Source organism: Dromaius novaehollandiae, chromosome 1 (assembly GCF_036370855.1).
Source record: "Dromaius novaehollandiae isolate bDroNov1 chromosome 1, bDroNov1.hap1, whole genome shotgun sequence".
NCBI lineage: Eukaryota > Metazoa > Chordata > Aves > Casuariiformes > Dromaiidae > Dromaius > Dromaius novaehollandiae.
In genome coordinates this window covers 3,992,803-4,009,021 of record NC_088098.1, presented here as the reverse complement: position 1 = coordinate 4,009,021, position 16,219 = coordinate 3,992,803, and the positions used below count along the sequence as shown (strand labels likewise).

At 43.6% G+C, this 16,219-nt stretch overlaps 1 long non-coding RNA gene across 1 annotated transcript; it reads right to left on the bottom strand.

Moving 5' to 3' along the window:
- Nucleotides 1-1,535: 1,535 nt before the first annotated feature.
- LOC112994747 (uncharacterized) lies at nt 1,536-11,727 on the bottom strand. Its single transcript, XR_010386998.1, has 7 exons — nt 11,532-11,727; nt 11,202-11,369; nt 9,473-10,271; nt 6,859-7,176; nt 5,866-6,053; nt 3,243-3,449; nt 1,536-1,600 (listed from the first exon to the last, which is right to left on the bottom strand). It is a non-coding gene; the product is annotated as an uncharacterized LOC112994747 (long non-coding RNA).
- Nucleotides 11,728-16,219: the final 4,492 nt, after the last annotated feature.

The window sequence follows — 16,219 nt, the reverse complement described above, 5'->3', positions numbered from 1 at the left end:
GAGAAAATATCCAAGATTTGGGGAAGCAATTTAGCATTTAGATGCATGTTTCAGTGCCAATAAGATCTATATCTTACAATTCTTTGAGGACGTCCAAATGCAAGAACAGTGCTTGTACTTGTAAAATGGAGGAGAGCTGCTTGAGAATCATAGGTGAAATACCTGATTTTAGCTGGAGTGAATTTAGCTTTTTAAGAGCTAAATGAAAATTAAAGTCCTTGTAAATAAAGAAGGGGGGGAAATAACCAAATAAGTTTTGAGGAAAAATAAAAATTTAAACAGTCCAAATTTTTTACATAAAAAGAGAAGTTGCTTCTCTCTAAGGAACATTAAAGTGTTTGCAGAAAACTGTATTGTCACATGTCAACGTAGTTGGTATACTACCAAGAAAACAATTGTTGGGGCTTGCCTAAGTTATTCAGATTTTTTTTTTTTAACTTCAGTTTTTCATCACAATTTGTCTCCTCTGTTCTGCAGATCATAGGCAACATGCAGGAATGGAACATGTTAGCTTCATGAAGGAAAGAAAGTTCTGCTGTTGCTTTCCAGTGAGTGGTCTGAACTGCTAGGCTGTGTTATGACTAGCTCATCTATCAGTGCCTGCACTCTGTGTAGAGAGGGTAAATATTTAGAGGCAAAGCTTATAGAGGTATAAAATTGTCAAGTTTTCCCCAAGCCACGCCATAACATTTATTTGTGAAAACAGACATCAGTCAACTCCACGGCTGAGGGCTCAGATTCATAGTCAAGTTACTTAAGAAATTCCCTTGTGGCAGCTGAGCCACGGAAACAGTCTTTGTGTACGCTCTTATCCCGTGGCAAATGTGAGATAATGCAGCTTAGCTTAGTCTAAAATGACAGAGGGTTGTGCTGAATTATCTTCACATAGCCCTGGGCTAACAGTTTGGATGCTGTTTTTGCAGTTGTCCAGGACCTGAACCCAGAAAGTCAAACAAAGCTGGGACAAAGGTTTGACCTTCAGAAAGCATAGATACAAAGAATACCTCTCCATATATCTCTACGTATATACACAAAGGGCTTAAGTTTTATCCATCTGTCTGTCTGTCTTGTATTATGTGGAACTCATGCTGCTTCTGACTCTCTTATACTGACTCTGCTCTTCCAGTCTCTTCCTAGTCCCAAGGTGGCTGTCTTGTTTCTGAGTGATGCTGTGGTAGCTGCTGGAAACTCCTGATATTGGCCAGGATCGCACAGATACTGTGCAGACATAGACCGAAGACAGACTTTTCTCACAGGACACTATGAATATATACTGCAACCACCTGGACTGCTTCCTCTGAGGAACCCAGGTTCCTAAAGAGGTTTTGGTTTGTTCTGTCTACAGAGCGGTCTGCAGTTGCATGGAAGGACTGCTACCCTTGAGTAATACCTGGGCTTCTTGCCAAAGTAAATGCTAGAGTGTTTGCTATGACTTCAGGTTTGCTGATTAAGCTTAATTTCCAATTGACAGATAATTTAAAAACACCGTAAAGATATGTTCTTTGCAGGCTTCCAGCAGATTAACTGGGGGAGAGGGGGTGTCATGAAGTGCATCCAACTTTTACAGTCAGCAGTATTGCATGATGAATGTCACCATAACCTAGAGAGAAGAAAGATAATGAAATGCATTAATTTTCTACAACAATTAAGTGCTACCATGGCCTGGAGAGGGCTCATAGCCAGCTGGTAAAAGTTACAGTAAAAAGCAGTGGGCCTTAGATTATCATCTACAGTAAAACAACTACAAAGAACATGAAATGCAGATGTATGATTTGCTGGTATGTGCAATCCTGGATCATCATGGATTTTTGATTATTAGTCCAGTGTTGAACCTATTTCTATTTATATTTTCATTACCTTCAAAGGGAGTATCATCAAACACTAAGTGCAGGGGGGCAAGAGAAGACAGAAACAGAATAGTACAAAAAAAAAGACCCGAGATCTCAGTTTTAGTCTGATAACCCTGTTGTGGGCAGTGATCTTTATAGGATATGGGAAACAAAATGGTAGTGCCAAGGAATGCATCTAACTAATTGCTGTTGGCCCGTTCTGTACAGTTAAATAAACAATATGTCATGTACCACTTTCCCTCCCACATACAGCCAAATAGGTAACTTCTTTTACAACTGCAATTACATAACATCCCTGTGCAATGATATAGAGTAAAAATAGTGCCTCTGGTGCAGCTTTTAGATGATCTCATTTGAAGCATGCTGATATGTAGGGAAAATGTAACATAGTTTTCCTCTTCAACTTTTTTCCTCCTGAAATGGCTTGCAGTTTGATTGCCTGTGTGCCCAGTTCCTGGAATTCCTCACCATCAGCTCTGATTTCCTTCTTGAAATAAACTCATTCTGTCACCAGTCAAAAATATTTTCTCTAACCTTTTTTCCTAATAAATTCAGCACTGGTGATTGGAGTCAAATTGGCAAAAGCATCCTCATTTATACTCAATTCAGCAAAAGCAGCATCTGTGAAAAGTACTCCATACTATTTCCTCAAAGTACATGGCCCTGCATTTATAAGTCTGATGACAAGGTAATCTTCTGCCTGTTACTTTAGACTTTTTGCTGAGAATAAGAGCAAAAAGATGACCACAAGATTGGTGGGTTTTTGATTCCTGTCTCTGGCAGTTCAGAAGAAATGGACTGATTTGTGACTCTGGAATAACTGCAGTTGACAGTATTATAGGATCTTTGTTCAGGCTATGTTCTCCTTTGTTGGCCACTCAACAGATAATGGTTTCCATTCAGGGTTTCCATTCGGGGAGCAGCACATTTCACTCAACAGCTGCCGTGCCAGCAGATGTTGTGTTTATGTCTTTATACCTTTGATGATAAAAGAGAAGGAGGAAAAAATGAGTAAATGTGCAGAAAAGGTAAAAGCTGAATTGACTATTCTGTCCTTGTTTTCTCATTCCAATAGATGGCACCAATTCTCTTTCTAGATCATCAGCAGCTGAACAGCTCAGGAGCTCCAGGATACCGTAAGTGTTTAAAAACACAGGCATCTCTGCCCTTTTCTTTTGCTCTCTCTGAGCGTGAAATTTGTACCAAGAAGGCAGCAGACTGAGAAAATGTCTGAAGCTCTTGGAATGTGGCACTGCTGCCAAATACAGTCATGTCAGGAAAACATGGGCAGATCAACAAGGGAACATGACTGAGAGTTGTGAGGGGGGCAGAAAGCTTTACTTTTGCCTAAGGATGGTCAAAAGTAAAAGTGGGACTATTTTAGGGACTTACCGACAAGGAATCAGAGAGCCATGGAGAGAAGAGAAAAAATCATGAGAATTGCAGGCCAGATGGAGACGTCTTGGACAGATAAGGAGGGATGACAGTGCTCCTTGTCCAGGCAAGAGTGGTGGTTTGTCAAGTGCAGCGTGCTCCCCTTGGCTGGAGTGAGTCCTTAATGCTTCAGTGTATGGGGAGATCTGCAGTGCTTCTTTAAAGCTGTAACGGGAAATCAAGCCAGAGTGGGGCTGAGGCAGCCTCTATGCTGAAATACTGTGGCAAAGTGGAAAGAGAAAAAATCTCTAGCAAATAATACTGTTTTCTTTATCCTGAAGTGCACCCTTGTCCAGCATGAGAAGAGAACAGTCCCTGTGGTTCTGTACCATCTTATAGGGCACAAGGAGGGAAGATGCAGGCTCCCATCATGCATTTTAACATACAGATAAAGGAAACATTTCTTCCTGACTGGCAAAGAAATGGTGAAAACCACAATATTTGGGTGGAAGCATAACATATGCTTGACATCATTTTAAAAGGCATGCCTCTCAACTAAAGCCTGGAGCCAAAGGGATTTTGGCACCCAGTTCTTCATGAATTTTAGTTGGAGCTGGTCACTTAAATGCGTTTTAAAATCCCCTATTAATATTTCTATACGTAAATGCCCCTCATTTTGTTTTTACCTCAAATGTCTATCATACTTGGTTCAAGGGCCCTCTGTGATTCCACAAGCTGCTTGCCTACTGACTGTGAAAATATCACTTCTGATGAGCTGTAAGTGCACTCATCTCTATTTCCCTTGTTCACACAATCTGCTATCATAGTGAAGTATGCTATACTGGCATTTTTGATAGGATGATGTAAAGACCATGTCTGCTGCTGCAAACCACTAAGAGGACAATTACAATGACATGGAGGTAGCAGCAATACAGAGTTTCCAAAGAAAGACCCCAGATCACACCCATGGTCTCCCTTAAGGTTTTTCTGGGGCATCTCTTGGCTCTAGAAGCCATGAACAGTCAGCAGTACTCCCCAGAGCTGTGTACCAGAGTGGGCCCATATCCTTGTCTTGCATTTATGCTCTGAGATATTCTGGCTGCTACTGAATGCAAGCACATGTCATAAATTGCAATATTTCTCTGATCACTTAGGGGACCTTCTTGTGCTGTAGCCTTGGCTCATCTCTGTGATGCCTGTAGGAACACCGCGGTGTAGCTGGGAATGTGCCTCCTGCAAGGAGACTTGAAGTGCTGAGTTCTCACCCATGTTCACCTTTTCTACTGGCAACTCACTTGAATTTCAGTTATAAACTCTCACTGTCATGCCTTGCAAATCACCATTTTTTTCTCTCATTGTGCAAGTGAGTTTTTGTGTTTTCTGGCATTTTCTAGACTATCCATGATGCAGTAATCTTATTGGGCCTTGACACAGAGGGAAAGCATGTGGACTGTTAAACTGCAAACCCTATGGGGCAAAACCATCTCGAGGCTCCCATCTTCAAAGGGGGGTTGTAGTGGCTGTTACAATACATGTAATAAAAAGGTCTTAAGTGCTGCAGATTGCTTCATGAGCCAGCTAGAGTTCAGACTATGGCTGAAATATCAGAAATATCTGAGGCTCTAGTTTTGTATAGTGTTTAAGCCTACATAAGACAGCACTGCCATTGACAGAAGTGCTAGTAGAGGTGTGTAGATGGCCAGATTAGAGTGACCCAGATCAGAGATTTTAACCCGAATCCATCTTTACCGAGGTCAGTTTCCCCTCGCGCTGGCTCACCGCATGCTCACACAAATTTTTGTGGAGGACTGTGAAGAAGTGATTGGTTCTGGTTTATGCCAACAGAAAGTCTGCATGAAGCTTCAGCCTAAGTGTTTGAGAACCTTGAACCCAATGCAATAAATCAATTTTAGAGGCAGAAGGACCCAGTGGGATCAAATGGTTATCATCACTTGAATGTAGATGTGCGCCTGCCCTGTACACCACGCTGGGGTACCCAGGGTCTCAGTGATGGCCCTGGCAGCTCGGCTTATCTGCCCTGACCTCTGGGAGCAGCCTGGGGTATCTCTGCCTTATCCAGTGGCCAAAAGTGCAGCACTTGCCCTCTCCAAACCATGCCGAAAATCCACAGCCTGTCATTGCACTGCCACCGAGAGAGGAGAGCATACTGGGAAGAATTTGCTTTGCAAGAAAGAAAAGAAAAGGAGAATTTTTCCAGAGGCTGTTGAAGTGGTAAACACAGATTTGGAATTTTCGCAACCTCTTTTTCAGACAGCTGAGGGCGCTCAGCACTTCTCCAACGAAGTGAGTATTTTGCTGGTTTGAGCCCTAAGACACACCACTAAAATATACTGAGGCCCGAATAAAAGATGCTGTCACTAGTAAGCAAAGGCTGGCCAGGGACTTAATCTCTAACATTGCCAAAAAGCACAGTGAAGAAATAAAAGGCCTGTAGCTAGTTAAGTAGCTGCTTATGTGCTTCGATATGAGCATACATTTAATGCCTAAGTTTTAACGACACCTTGAAAGAACTCTTTGATCACAGATTTCCTCTTATGAAGCAGCAGGGTTTTATTTATTTATTACAATTTCAAACGTCTCCATGAAACTTGCACCAGAGAAAGATATTAAGCTAATATACCTGGATATTTATATTCTGACCATCCTCTTTCACTTTTCTTCCACCATGGTGTTGTCCTTGTCTTTGAGATCTGCTTCTCAGGCATGAGGCAGCCTTGGCCACAATCACCATCTCTATCTGTCCCAAATTTCCAGGAAAAAGTACCTCTTTTGTGGCAGGTTCTGTGTTGTGGGCATGTCAGTCCAGTTCTGGAAAGAAACACACTGAATTCATTTCACACAGACCATATTACATTATTATTTTTAGTTTCTTTATTAAAAATGAATTGTTTCTCATTTAGCTTCCATTAATTTCTATTGCTTATTCAGGCTACTTAAAATCTCTCCTTCATTTTTGGTTATTCTCCAGTACTTACTAGGAAATCCTTAATTCATTAGTGCTTATAAACCTCCTTAGAATCTGAAAAAAATGTTTCTGAGTTGTTAACTGTTATTATTACTGGTGGTGGTATGAATAAAAATCAAGTGCATTTTCCTGAAATATACTCAATCCATGCACTTACTTAAATCAAATAATTACTGCTACTAAAGGCTTGCTTAGCTGGATACCTCATGTCCTCAAGAAAGATTTATCTGATATAGTGGCAATAACTTCTATACCTGTTTCTGCTCTAAAGGGACATCTTGACTTAGAAAGTTAAGAATTTTTATGTCCATCTCTGCCGGGTGCCATGTTTTTCATCCAAGGAGACCTTGATTTTGGTTTTCATGCACTTGTAATTAAATTAAAGCACCTATTCTCTTATTTGCAATTCTAGCTGACAATGGGCACCTAGTTTGTCCCTCTTAACTATCTATAAGCATGGTGAGTTCCCTCACACAGAAAGAAATTGCCTCCATTTAGGGTTCATGTATGAAAACATGGCTCTAGCAGTCCTTCCTAACCCGAACTGTGCAGAGTCTCATGCCATGTGAAGCTCATTTGCAATGTCAGTGTCTCACAGCACTGCCTGGCAGCACAGTTACCGTCCATTTTCTCCACGCAAGGATGTACCTGGGTATTGAAGGGAGAGACATGGATGCTTGCAGACAGCCGGTCCAGTTTCCTGATGAGATGCAAAGGCTGATATCCAGATGTCAAACTTCTGGCTGAATACTGTTTATGCCTATCAGCTCTGTCAGACTTGGTTTCTCAAGGGATAGCCTTTGGATGTTCCTGGTAGCAACTTATCCCTCTCAGATATCTCCTGCTTAATATGTTGTCTCTCTTTGGCCTCCAGGTACCTTGGGAGCATCTTACCTATCTGATCCAGAGGGGTATTGGAAGCCATCCACTTCTGTTCAGTATCCCACAAGTGTGATCCGTGAGCACCTTGGGAAGTTAGAATACAAGATAAAGGCATTTCCCCCCCTCTACTGGCCTCTCTGCTTCTCTCTCTGACTTTGATATTCTCTTTTCAGCCAGGACTGGGTGCAGGTGGGGTTAATGGCTGGAGGGTCCGTAACCAGACATCCCCAGCCCCTCCGCGGGAGTCGGCCTGCACTTCCCGAACCCGGCAGCGCTGACGGCCAGCCAGCGAGGGGATGGGTGCCGCAGGCAGCCACCGCTGTAAATCCACACCACTTTCAAAAGCAAGAGCCCGGCAAGGAGAACAAAGCAGATGAGTGAGCAGACTTTATATTCAGGTTTGCAAGTAAATCAATTATTGTCATAGCTGCAATAAACTGGTTACAGACAGGAGAGCTAACTAATGTTATAGAAAGCCTGCTGTTAAAAATGATGTTTCTAGTCTTGCTGAGGACACAGAAAAAAAACTATTAAAAGCTCTTGTTAACCCACAGGTTGCAATGTTTAAGCCGATGCCTGCTTTATACATGTTTTATTTTTTCCCCATTCTTCACTTGATTGTTCCCCTGCCTGCTTCTCTAAAGAAATATTGTTTTCTTTGGTTAGGTTGCTGGAGGATATTCTGTACAGGGGGTAGACTTGGGGTCATTTCTATTTGCTAAGCACTTCTGAGGTGAGCAGAGCTGTACAGGACATGATGGAGAGCAGAACTGACCCCTGGCAGCTTCTTTGCAGTCATTCCTATAGTGCTCACTGTTACACTTACAGCCGTTCTCAAAATTTTAATCTCTTTCCTTCCCCCCAGGCGCCTGATCCTTCTGCTGCAGAATACAGCTGGCTCCCACTGGGCAGGGGTAGAGGGTGCGAGGGAGAGGTGGGACCTGCCCTCGACTCTGTGCGCTGCAGAGAGAGAAAAGTTAGGCTTGTGTTTGATAGCATTGCATGACAGGTTCTGTCTGCTAGAAGTGGTTATTCATGCAAGAGACAGTGAAAAGAGAAGGGAATTTGATGATTTGTAGGGAACTTCTGTTGCTGAGGGATTTGGATAGTCACTTGAGATATTGTTAGTATATTATTTTTATCTTATGAATTTATTAGTATTTAAGATGTTAGAGACAGGGCCCAAAGGACAGAGTTCCTATTCAGGTCTTGTTGTTTTGGTTTGGCCTGTTCTTCCTCAAGAAAGGGGCCTGTGGCAAAATCTGAGCCAAGCCCAGGTTCAAACATCACTAAGATCTGGCACCATTCACAACAGGGTTTTGATCCAAGGGCTCACTTTTTCTTGCAGTTTTTCTATACTGCAGTACGCTGTAGGACCTGGGCCCTCCCTGATATCACATGCTGACCTACACATGGCCAGTTCTGACTTGTGCAAAGACGTTTCCTTGCCCCAGAAAGTTTCCCCCTGAAAAGCTGCCCTCTGTTTATAGGCACTGCGCTAGGAGGGGATTTAGCACAAAACTTCTTTAAAAGCCCCAGTAGCTCCTATTCAAGGCCACAGATGGGTGCTAACACAGCTGGTGCTGGAGTCCCAGGTGGACACCAGGGATTTTGGCAGCAGTAGCGTGTCCCAGAGCAGAAAGACCATACAGAAGGGTGCTGTGTGGTCCGGGAGGGTTTTTGTGTAGGAAGTGTAAACTATGAGTAGACTTCTTAAGAGGCATTTTTGCTGCTTTATTCTTTGAAAACAAGGGGTCACTTAGGATTTCAGGCCTGCTGAGACTTTAGCCAATAAACTACACTTTGGGATTGAGGGGAGAAGATTGCTTTTGAAAGTGAGAGCTGGGCTAATAGATCATTTTGGTTTTGTAACTGGTTTTGTCTCTAAGTGCTTCAGTGCAATATCCAAGTACCAAACCTCAAAGAGCTTCCTCGATTACAGCCAGCTCACATAAACATACCATTTGCTTGGAGCCATTATCCCAAAACACCCCATCCTTGAACCCAGGAAATGGAAAAGAATATGTTGAGTGAAAGCAACTAGAGGAATTTGAGGAGGAGAAAATAACCTCTGTGAGAATGATTTTTCACAGATTAATGTAATTCATGGGCCACTTAGACTACAGAGGACTCAACTGCTCTGGAAGCAGACACTGCTTTCACTTTGTTCCTTTGCCTGCCTCTTCCATTTTTCAGCAGTTGTTCACCATTAAGCTCAGGGAGGCAAAATCAATAGTGCTCCCACATTAATAATTGAGCAAAGCAGGCAGTCAGCTGAGTAAACCCCATCTCATTTGAAATCAAAGCAGCCACTTCCTAGCTTGAGCTAATGTATCTGAGGACTAGGTGCAGACAGAGGTGAAAAATGGAATAAACTCACCAAAATCAAAAAAGCCAAACAACCCTCTGTGCTGTGCTGTCATGGGTCTCAGCAGAAGCGTGGCAGAAGTGAATAAAGATTGCTCTTGAATCATTTGGTAGAGGGATGCATCCTGGCAGAGCAGTCTGAAAGCATCATTAGGCTGTAGCAATGAACTCCCCAGGGGTCCAAGTGCTATATCAAGGTTTCATCCTGAAGTTTAAATGATGCACCGATAATATAAAGTACATGGAGAAGAAAAGAGCCAGCAAAATAATAGTTTTTAAGTTGAAGAGTAAAAAAACAAGGCAATAAACACCCGTGACAAATGATAGACTTGCTGCTGGAGGCTTTTCTGGAAGGCATTGGGGCACCCTAGCAATGCAGGCAGGGTGAGAACCAGACTAGGATATAGTGCTCCACAGCATCCCCTCACTGAAATGCTGCCATCTCCGGAAAGGGCTGCAAAAGCCTTCTAACACCCCTGGTGAAATCACACAGTGGTTAAGGAATAGGGTTTCTTAGTCCCAGGGAGCCTTTGCAAAGAGGGCACATCAGATTGTCATACCTATGGCATTTGCAGTTTACACACAAAAGTTCCTCGCATGGTGTGTGCTTTGAAAGTGCTGGGTTGGGGATTTTTTAGAGCAAACTCACTTACAAATGTTGAGAACAGGGGGCTTCTCTGAGGTTGGTTTTGTTGTTTTAATGGAGGAGATGATTGTCTATCAATGTAGTTACCAGTAAAGGCATAAACTGAGACATCTGGGTATAGCAGGCAAAGAAATCCAATGGGAATTAATGCCAAGATGTCAGCAATCTGTAAGATACATGATAAAATCACTGCAGAACCAAAGGACACAAAATGCAATGTAAAGATTTCCTTTCTTTCCTGGGATCTCCAGGGATCCTTCTGCAGAGTGTCCAGGAAAAGCACTGTGAATCCTAAATAGTGTGAGAAGGCAAACAGCTTGATTTAAGGGGGTTCAAATATCGCTGAAGGAGGGAGCATCCATCAGGACAGTGTCCTGGGAAGATGTCTGCACTCAGCGTTTCAGGGCTCTTGGGTATCATGTGCAGGGTGAGCCGTATAACACACTCAAGCAATTACTCCATAGAGAATTACGTGCCATTTCTAGAAGGAATAAGAATCAAGGAAACCTTCTGTGCAGGACTGTGCAGGAATCCCACTAATATATATCAAAGCCTCCTTTAAAGGGAAAACACAGGCTGCAGTTGTGGAGCCAGTTTGTAATATGGGATGATGCCTGTCGGGTGACTTTCAGAGAAGCCCAGCCAATGCAACCTTTCAGCAGGGTGGAGTTTGCAGCTTCTCCCCTAAACAGCAGAGCATGATTGAAGCCTTTCATTTCCACTGCTTCCAATCTGTTTTTGTATTATTTTTTTGGTGGCCTGCAGCATAACAAGAACTGCAGCACGAACAGATCATGGCTTTCAGATGCAGACAAAACCAAAGCTTCATTAGACGGGATCCATCTGCATCTCCTGACCCAGGTCCATCTTTCCCCACTGGCTTTCTGTGCAGCAGCTGGCAGCAGCTGTGCATCCAGAAGAAGCCTGGCAGAGTCAGGGGAGACCCAGGAGATGATTAACTCATCTTCAGACAGCACAGGACCGGTGACCTGGAGTTTCTATATAGAGAGTTTAGCTAATTGTGCAGCCAACTTGCCATTGGGACTGGATTTTTTGGAATATTTTCTTGCAATGAGAAGTAGTTTGTCAAACATACCTCTAAATATGTCAGCAAAGGAGCAGCTTCGCAGCTCTCTGCTGTAGCAAGCACCATTGGCCTCATGAACTCTGCTCAATGCCCTGGAGAGCCAGCATGACCGTGGTGGAATCCACCACAGTGGAAGAGAAGCTCCAATCATGAAATCCAGTATTTGAAGGACTGTCTCTGAGAGATAGGAGGACAGGAAGAAAGAAAGGAAGAGTAGAGGCTTGTCCATCCTCAATAATCCACTCAGATGTGTGCAAGCTGGAGGTGTGTGGCCAGAGGGAAATCTAAGGCCATATAACATGGTTCAGCCAATAAAGGTTAGGGGAGAAGAATTCCTACCTGGGCAGGGTGAGTCTTCTCAGGGAATTTGCCCAGACTTCTTTTCAAAGCTCTGTCTCCTGCATCGTGACCTGTGAGGCATTCGTTTGCTTTGGCTTTTCTTTGATTTTCCTTCTGTTCCTTTTTTTGGTCTTTCAGTTCTTGTCTGTTGTTTCTGAAAGAATGACATCCCAGCCCCTAACATTTCTGCAGGCAACACACACATTCCATGAAGCTCTGTGTTACCACGGAGAAAAAAAAAATGTTCCTCGTAATTACAGATGATTTGATCATTCCAGCATTTCCACCTCTTCCCAGAAGCTTTATTTTCACAATTAATTTCTCTGGCACCTATTCACAGCTCTAGGCATTTTCTCAAACTTTTAAACACACAGTAATTCTGAAAGCTTCACTGCTGTATTTCTTTTCCTCAATTTACTAGTTATAAATTATTTGCTAGTAGTCTTTCCTATGACAAAACCAGACAAGCTATATTCATCTAGTCTCCACTTTAGTGTCGCAATGTCCCAGAATCTCTGCTTGACCACACCACTGTGATAAAAGGAAATGGCATTATCCTCAATTTACAAATGGGTCTGGGATACATTGAGACTAAGACTCATATTTTTAAATATTTGGCCTTCAGTGATTTGCCCAAGGTGCCATGGGAAGCCAGTGGCAGAAAAGGGAATCATACACTGGTGTCCCAAGTCCATGTCCCTATCTCTTGGGCCAGCTCAATTCTACTGTCTTTCAATACATTTCTTTTGCCTTTCGTAAAATGTGCTGTGATTTCCTGTCCACTCATTGCTTTCTCAAATGCCTATAAGGAAAGATGAACCAAGAAGGATTTTAAGAACCAAGGATCCTCACAGGAAATTGTCTTCTGTGTATCAGATAGGAAAAGATCTCTTGCTTAAGAGAAATCTGAACTCTGATCTGAACCGTGGAGTGTGAATGATACCTACATAGGATAGCACTTTTCTGTAGAAAATTTCTTGAATTTCAGAGGGAGAAAGAGAGAGGATCTGAAATAATGTTGGGTTTTAGCAGCTAACTCCGCTAGTTTGGCTAATGTTGCCAAACAGAACCCAAGTCGAAGGTCAGACTTCAATCTATGTAGATCTTGGCCAAACCTTATTATTATTAATTTGGCTTTCAGCACAACCAGAGCACCACTGAAATGCAAATCTAGCTAAGTGGGTAAACCATTTTCCACATATCCCCAGGGTCCTGGCTTGGGCAGCTTTCCCTGATGTCAGAGAGCAGGGTCCTCCGGCTCCGTGTCGCAAATCCTGGAGTGGTTTAGTGTGAAGAAGCGGTGAGCGATGTGGCTGGCTCTCCAGGCCCATCACAGTGTGCTCCCGAGACAGTCATGGGAGAGGAGCAGTCGCTGTGCCCATCGCACCTATAGGGAGCAGCTTGCCAGACTTGGATGCTGTGACCAGCGGTACACAATAAGGTTCAAGATATTTTGACTTCAGTTACTGCAAATATAGCTTCACATATAAACTAGGCCAGAACCTAAGAAAAAAGCATTTGCCTTGTATTAATTGAGCCATAGGTCTGTGTCAATTTGTGCCTCTGTCAGCAAGTACTTTACCAGCAAACGTTATCTGTGCAGCACGAAGTCTGATAAAGCTCTAATGGCACTAGAAACATGCAACATTTGGGACCATAATCACAAAAGTAATTTCCTTCCTCTGCAAGAGAATAAAATAAAACTGCTTTTCCCCAGCAGTGGCTCCCTCCCCGGCGCAGGGGGCTGTGGCTCGCCGGGGCGTGATGAGGGCATTGCCGCGTTGGCCCCAGCACCAGCGAGCTCACCCACCCACCCAGCCTCCGCCTACGATAGCAAAAAAATCTGGCCCCTTGTTGCCAAAGTGCTTTGGGATGAAAGTGCCTGGATTGAGGAGAAGAGAGATACTCTGCACAACAGTGTTTCTTTGTTGCAAATAAAGGAGCCAAATTTAATGCAGGATACAAAGCTGACCCTGGGGTGAAAGACGTAACTGAGTCTTCAGAGGCCACCCTCCCACCCTCAAGCCAAGCCCAGAAAATCTTTGATGCATCTACATTCAAAAGTGAGTGAGAGCCAAAGCACCCTCACAAATCGTTCCAGCTACAGAATAAAACAGCTGAAGCAGCAAAGGGTGGTTAATGGGGGTTTCACAGCAGCTACTGGTACAGGACAACTTCTCCATTACAGTTTCTTTCCTAATTCACAAATAAAACTTTTATCAAGACAATAATAGTCATAGAAAAGCAAATGAAGCTTAAAGTTGAGTGAAAGAAAACACATTGTAGGGGTTGTTCGCAGCAACTTTTATCATTTTTTTTAACCAATTAAAAAAAGAGAGGTTAACACCTGTGCCTGCTTCGCTATGCTATTTTTCAAGTTTGCAGTTGTTCTCAGGGGGATCAAAGTGACAGATTTATGCAAAGCTGCAATTTGGATCTTTTTCTTGCCCTGGAGCAAGGCTTTTATCCAAAATTGTTCTTCCCACCCTTCATAAGGGGAAGGTGAAGAGGAGGAATGCATCACACTAAAAAAGGCAAAGAAAAGAATCTTTCACAGCTGTTCCTAAGCAGCTGGGATAAATTTAATCAGAACTGGAGATTAACATACATCTCTGTAAAAGAGAGATTCTTCCCTCCCCCCCTTCTCTCCCCTATGGTTATGGTATCACCTGTGCAGCAGGCAAGGCTCTGAGCTGAATCTCAGCAGTGAATTTGCAGTAGGAGAGTGGAGGGGCTACAAGTGGCTTTGTACTGTCTGATTCCTGATATCTCCTGCAATGGGGCGGCCACCCAGGTAATTTCTTTGGACTGTCTACATTGCAAAAGCTCCTGCTAGGGTTTCATTCTCCTGCAAGACCTTGAGCTTTGCCTGTGCCCAGCTCCGGCAAGCTTCTGTGCACCTGGAATTTTAGAGGGGTGTCTGCAAAAGGCAGCTCTTCTCTGACTATGGCATTGGCCAACCCTTTCCAGGAAAAATGGACTGTAAAGCTCTTGGTTCTTTCTGCTCTTCTGCGTGAAAATGACAACAGCAGAGGTCTTTCCTAATGTCTCAGCAAAGTGCTACATACACACAAACTGATTCCCCTTTATTTCTGTTCATAATAGTAAATTTTTGATAGCACAATAATGTCTGGTGTTTCCCGAGCATCCTGCCTTAGCTCAAGGTGGTGAACCCTGAGTGGTAGTTTGGACTTCTAGAGAGCAGTTATGGTTTACCTTCACTGCTCAGCCTGCTAACATCATTAATCTTCTATCCTTAAATCATGAAATACTATTTTGGAGGCAGAACTATTAAAACCTAAATAGACTTTGCTATGATGCTTCTCTGCACATTATCTGAGCGCCATAAAAATGTGGATGGACGTATAACCACAATCCCTTAATGTAGTGAGGAGGTGGTACCTATATCACCTACCAGGCTTGCCCTTTTGGTTCCCAGATTTCATCCTTCCAGTCAATCTCCTTGTCCATCCCCACCTTTCAGCCAGGTCTGAAGATCTCGTGCTTACTCTAGGAAGACAATCTTTAACACGAGCAGAACAAGACATCGCTCTAGCCTTGCCTGGTGAAAATAAAAGGCTGTTGAAATATTTTCTTCAGAAATCTCCTGGAAAAAAACATGAAAAATGTGATATTTAAGCCCAAAGAGTCAATGTGAGCCAAGTAAGGAGCAGCTGAAACAAGGAAGAGCCAGGCAGCTTTGTTAACAGAAAATACAATCTAGTGAATCGTTTGCTCATGCTGCTGTCAGCCTCTGTAGCCTTTGCTGGCTCTCATGCTAACAATGCCTGCCTTAGACAAGTGTCAGCAAGCCCTCGAGTTGTGGCCAGGGCAAAGCTGCCTTGGGCTTGACATAAAGCAGGCTGGCACAAAGTCTTATGTACAGCAGGGTAGCAGTCAGTCTTGTCTGTTGGGTTGCCAATTGCGTGGACGTGTTTCGGTCAGCCACAGCTGCTTCAGAGGTAGAGGGGTTTCCTCCCTGGCCGTGCTGATGATCTGCAAGAGCACCTCATTGCCAGGGAAGTCAGGCGTGGGTAGGCGCAGGACCAGGACAGCAAAGCTTCCCACCAGCAGCACAGCCCTCACAATCGGCGTCCAGATGAATCCCTGACTCACGGTAGTGACTTTGTGCTCTTTGCCTGCCCAGCTCTTAGGGGAAGACATTCCCTGGGCTCTGAGCTGGGCAGACAGTTTTGCTCAGCAGAGGGGCTAGCTGACTGCTGAGAGAGGAGGGAGTGTTCCTGCCGTGGGGAAGCAAGCTCTGGGCCAGTTTCAGTTTTTATCCATTGCTGAGAACAATTTCTAAACTCCGAATAAACCTCCTGCATAATGGCAGGGGGGACGTGCTTCTATGCCAACTGCTCTGCAAACACTATGTCTTTGTCAAGGACCTGGGAGCCCCTGTTGAAAAGCACGGCCTGAGGAGCAAGGCACAGGAAAACACAGCGCTGATGGGGCAGGGCCCTTGAGTCATTTTGTGAGGTTTGTCTTGATGGTTTGATGCTTTCTGTCATCCAAAAGATTGTGATGAAGTGGCAGGCATTTAGCAAAGAGGAATAAGAAAGATAAAGATGAGGAAGTGTTCGATTATGAGAAATGATTTGGCTGAATAGCAATGAAGGGAGAGTGTCTGTACATGTATGTGGGTATTTCTATGAAACGTGAGACAAGTCCACGAATATTTAAGC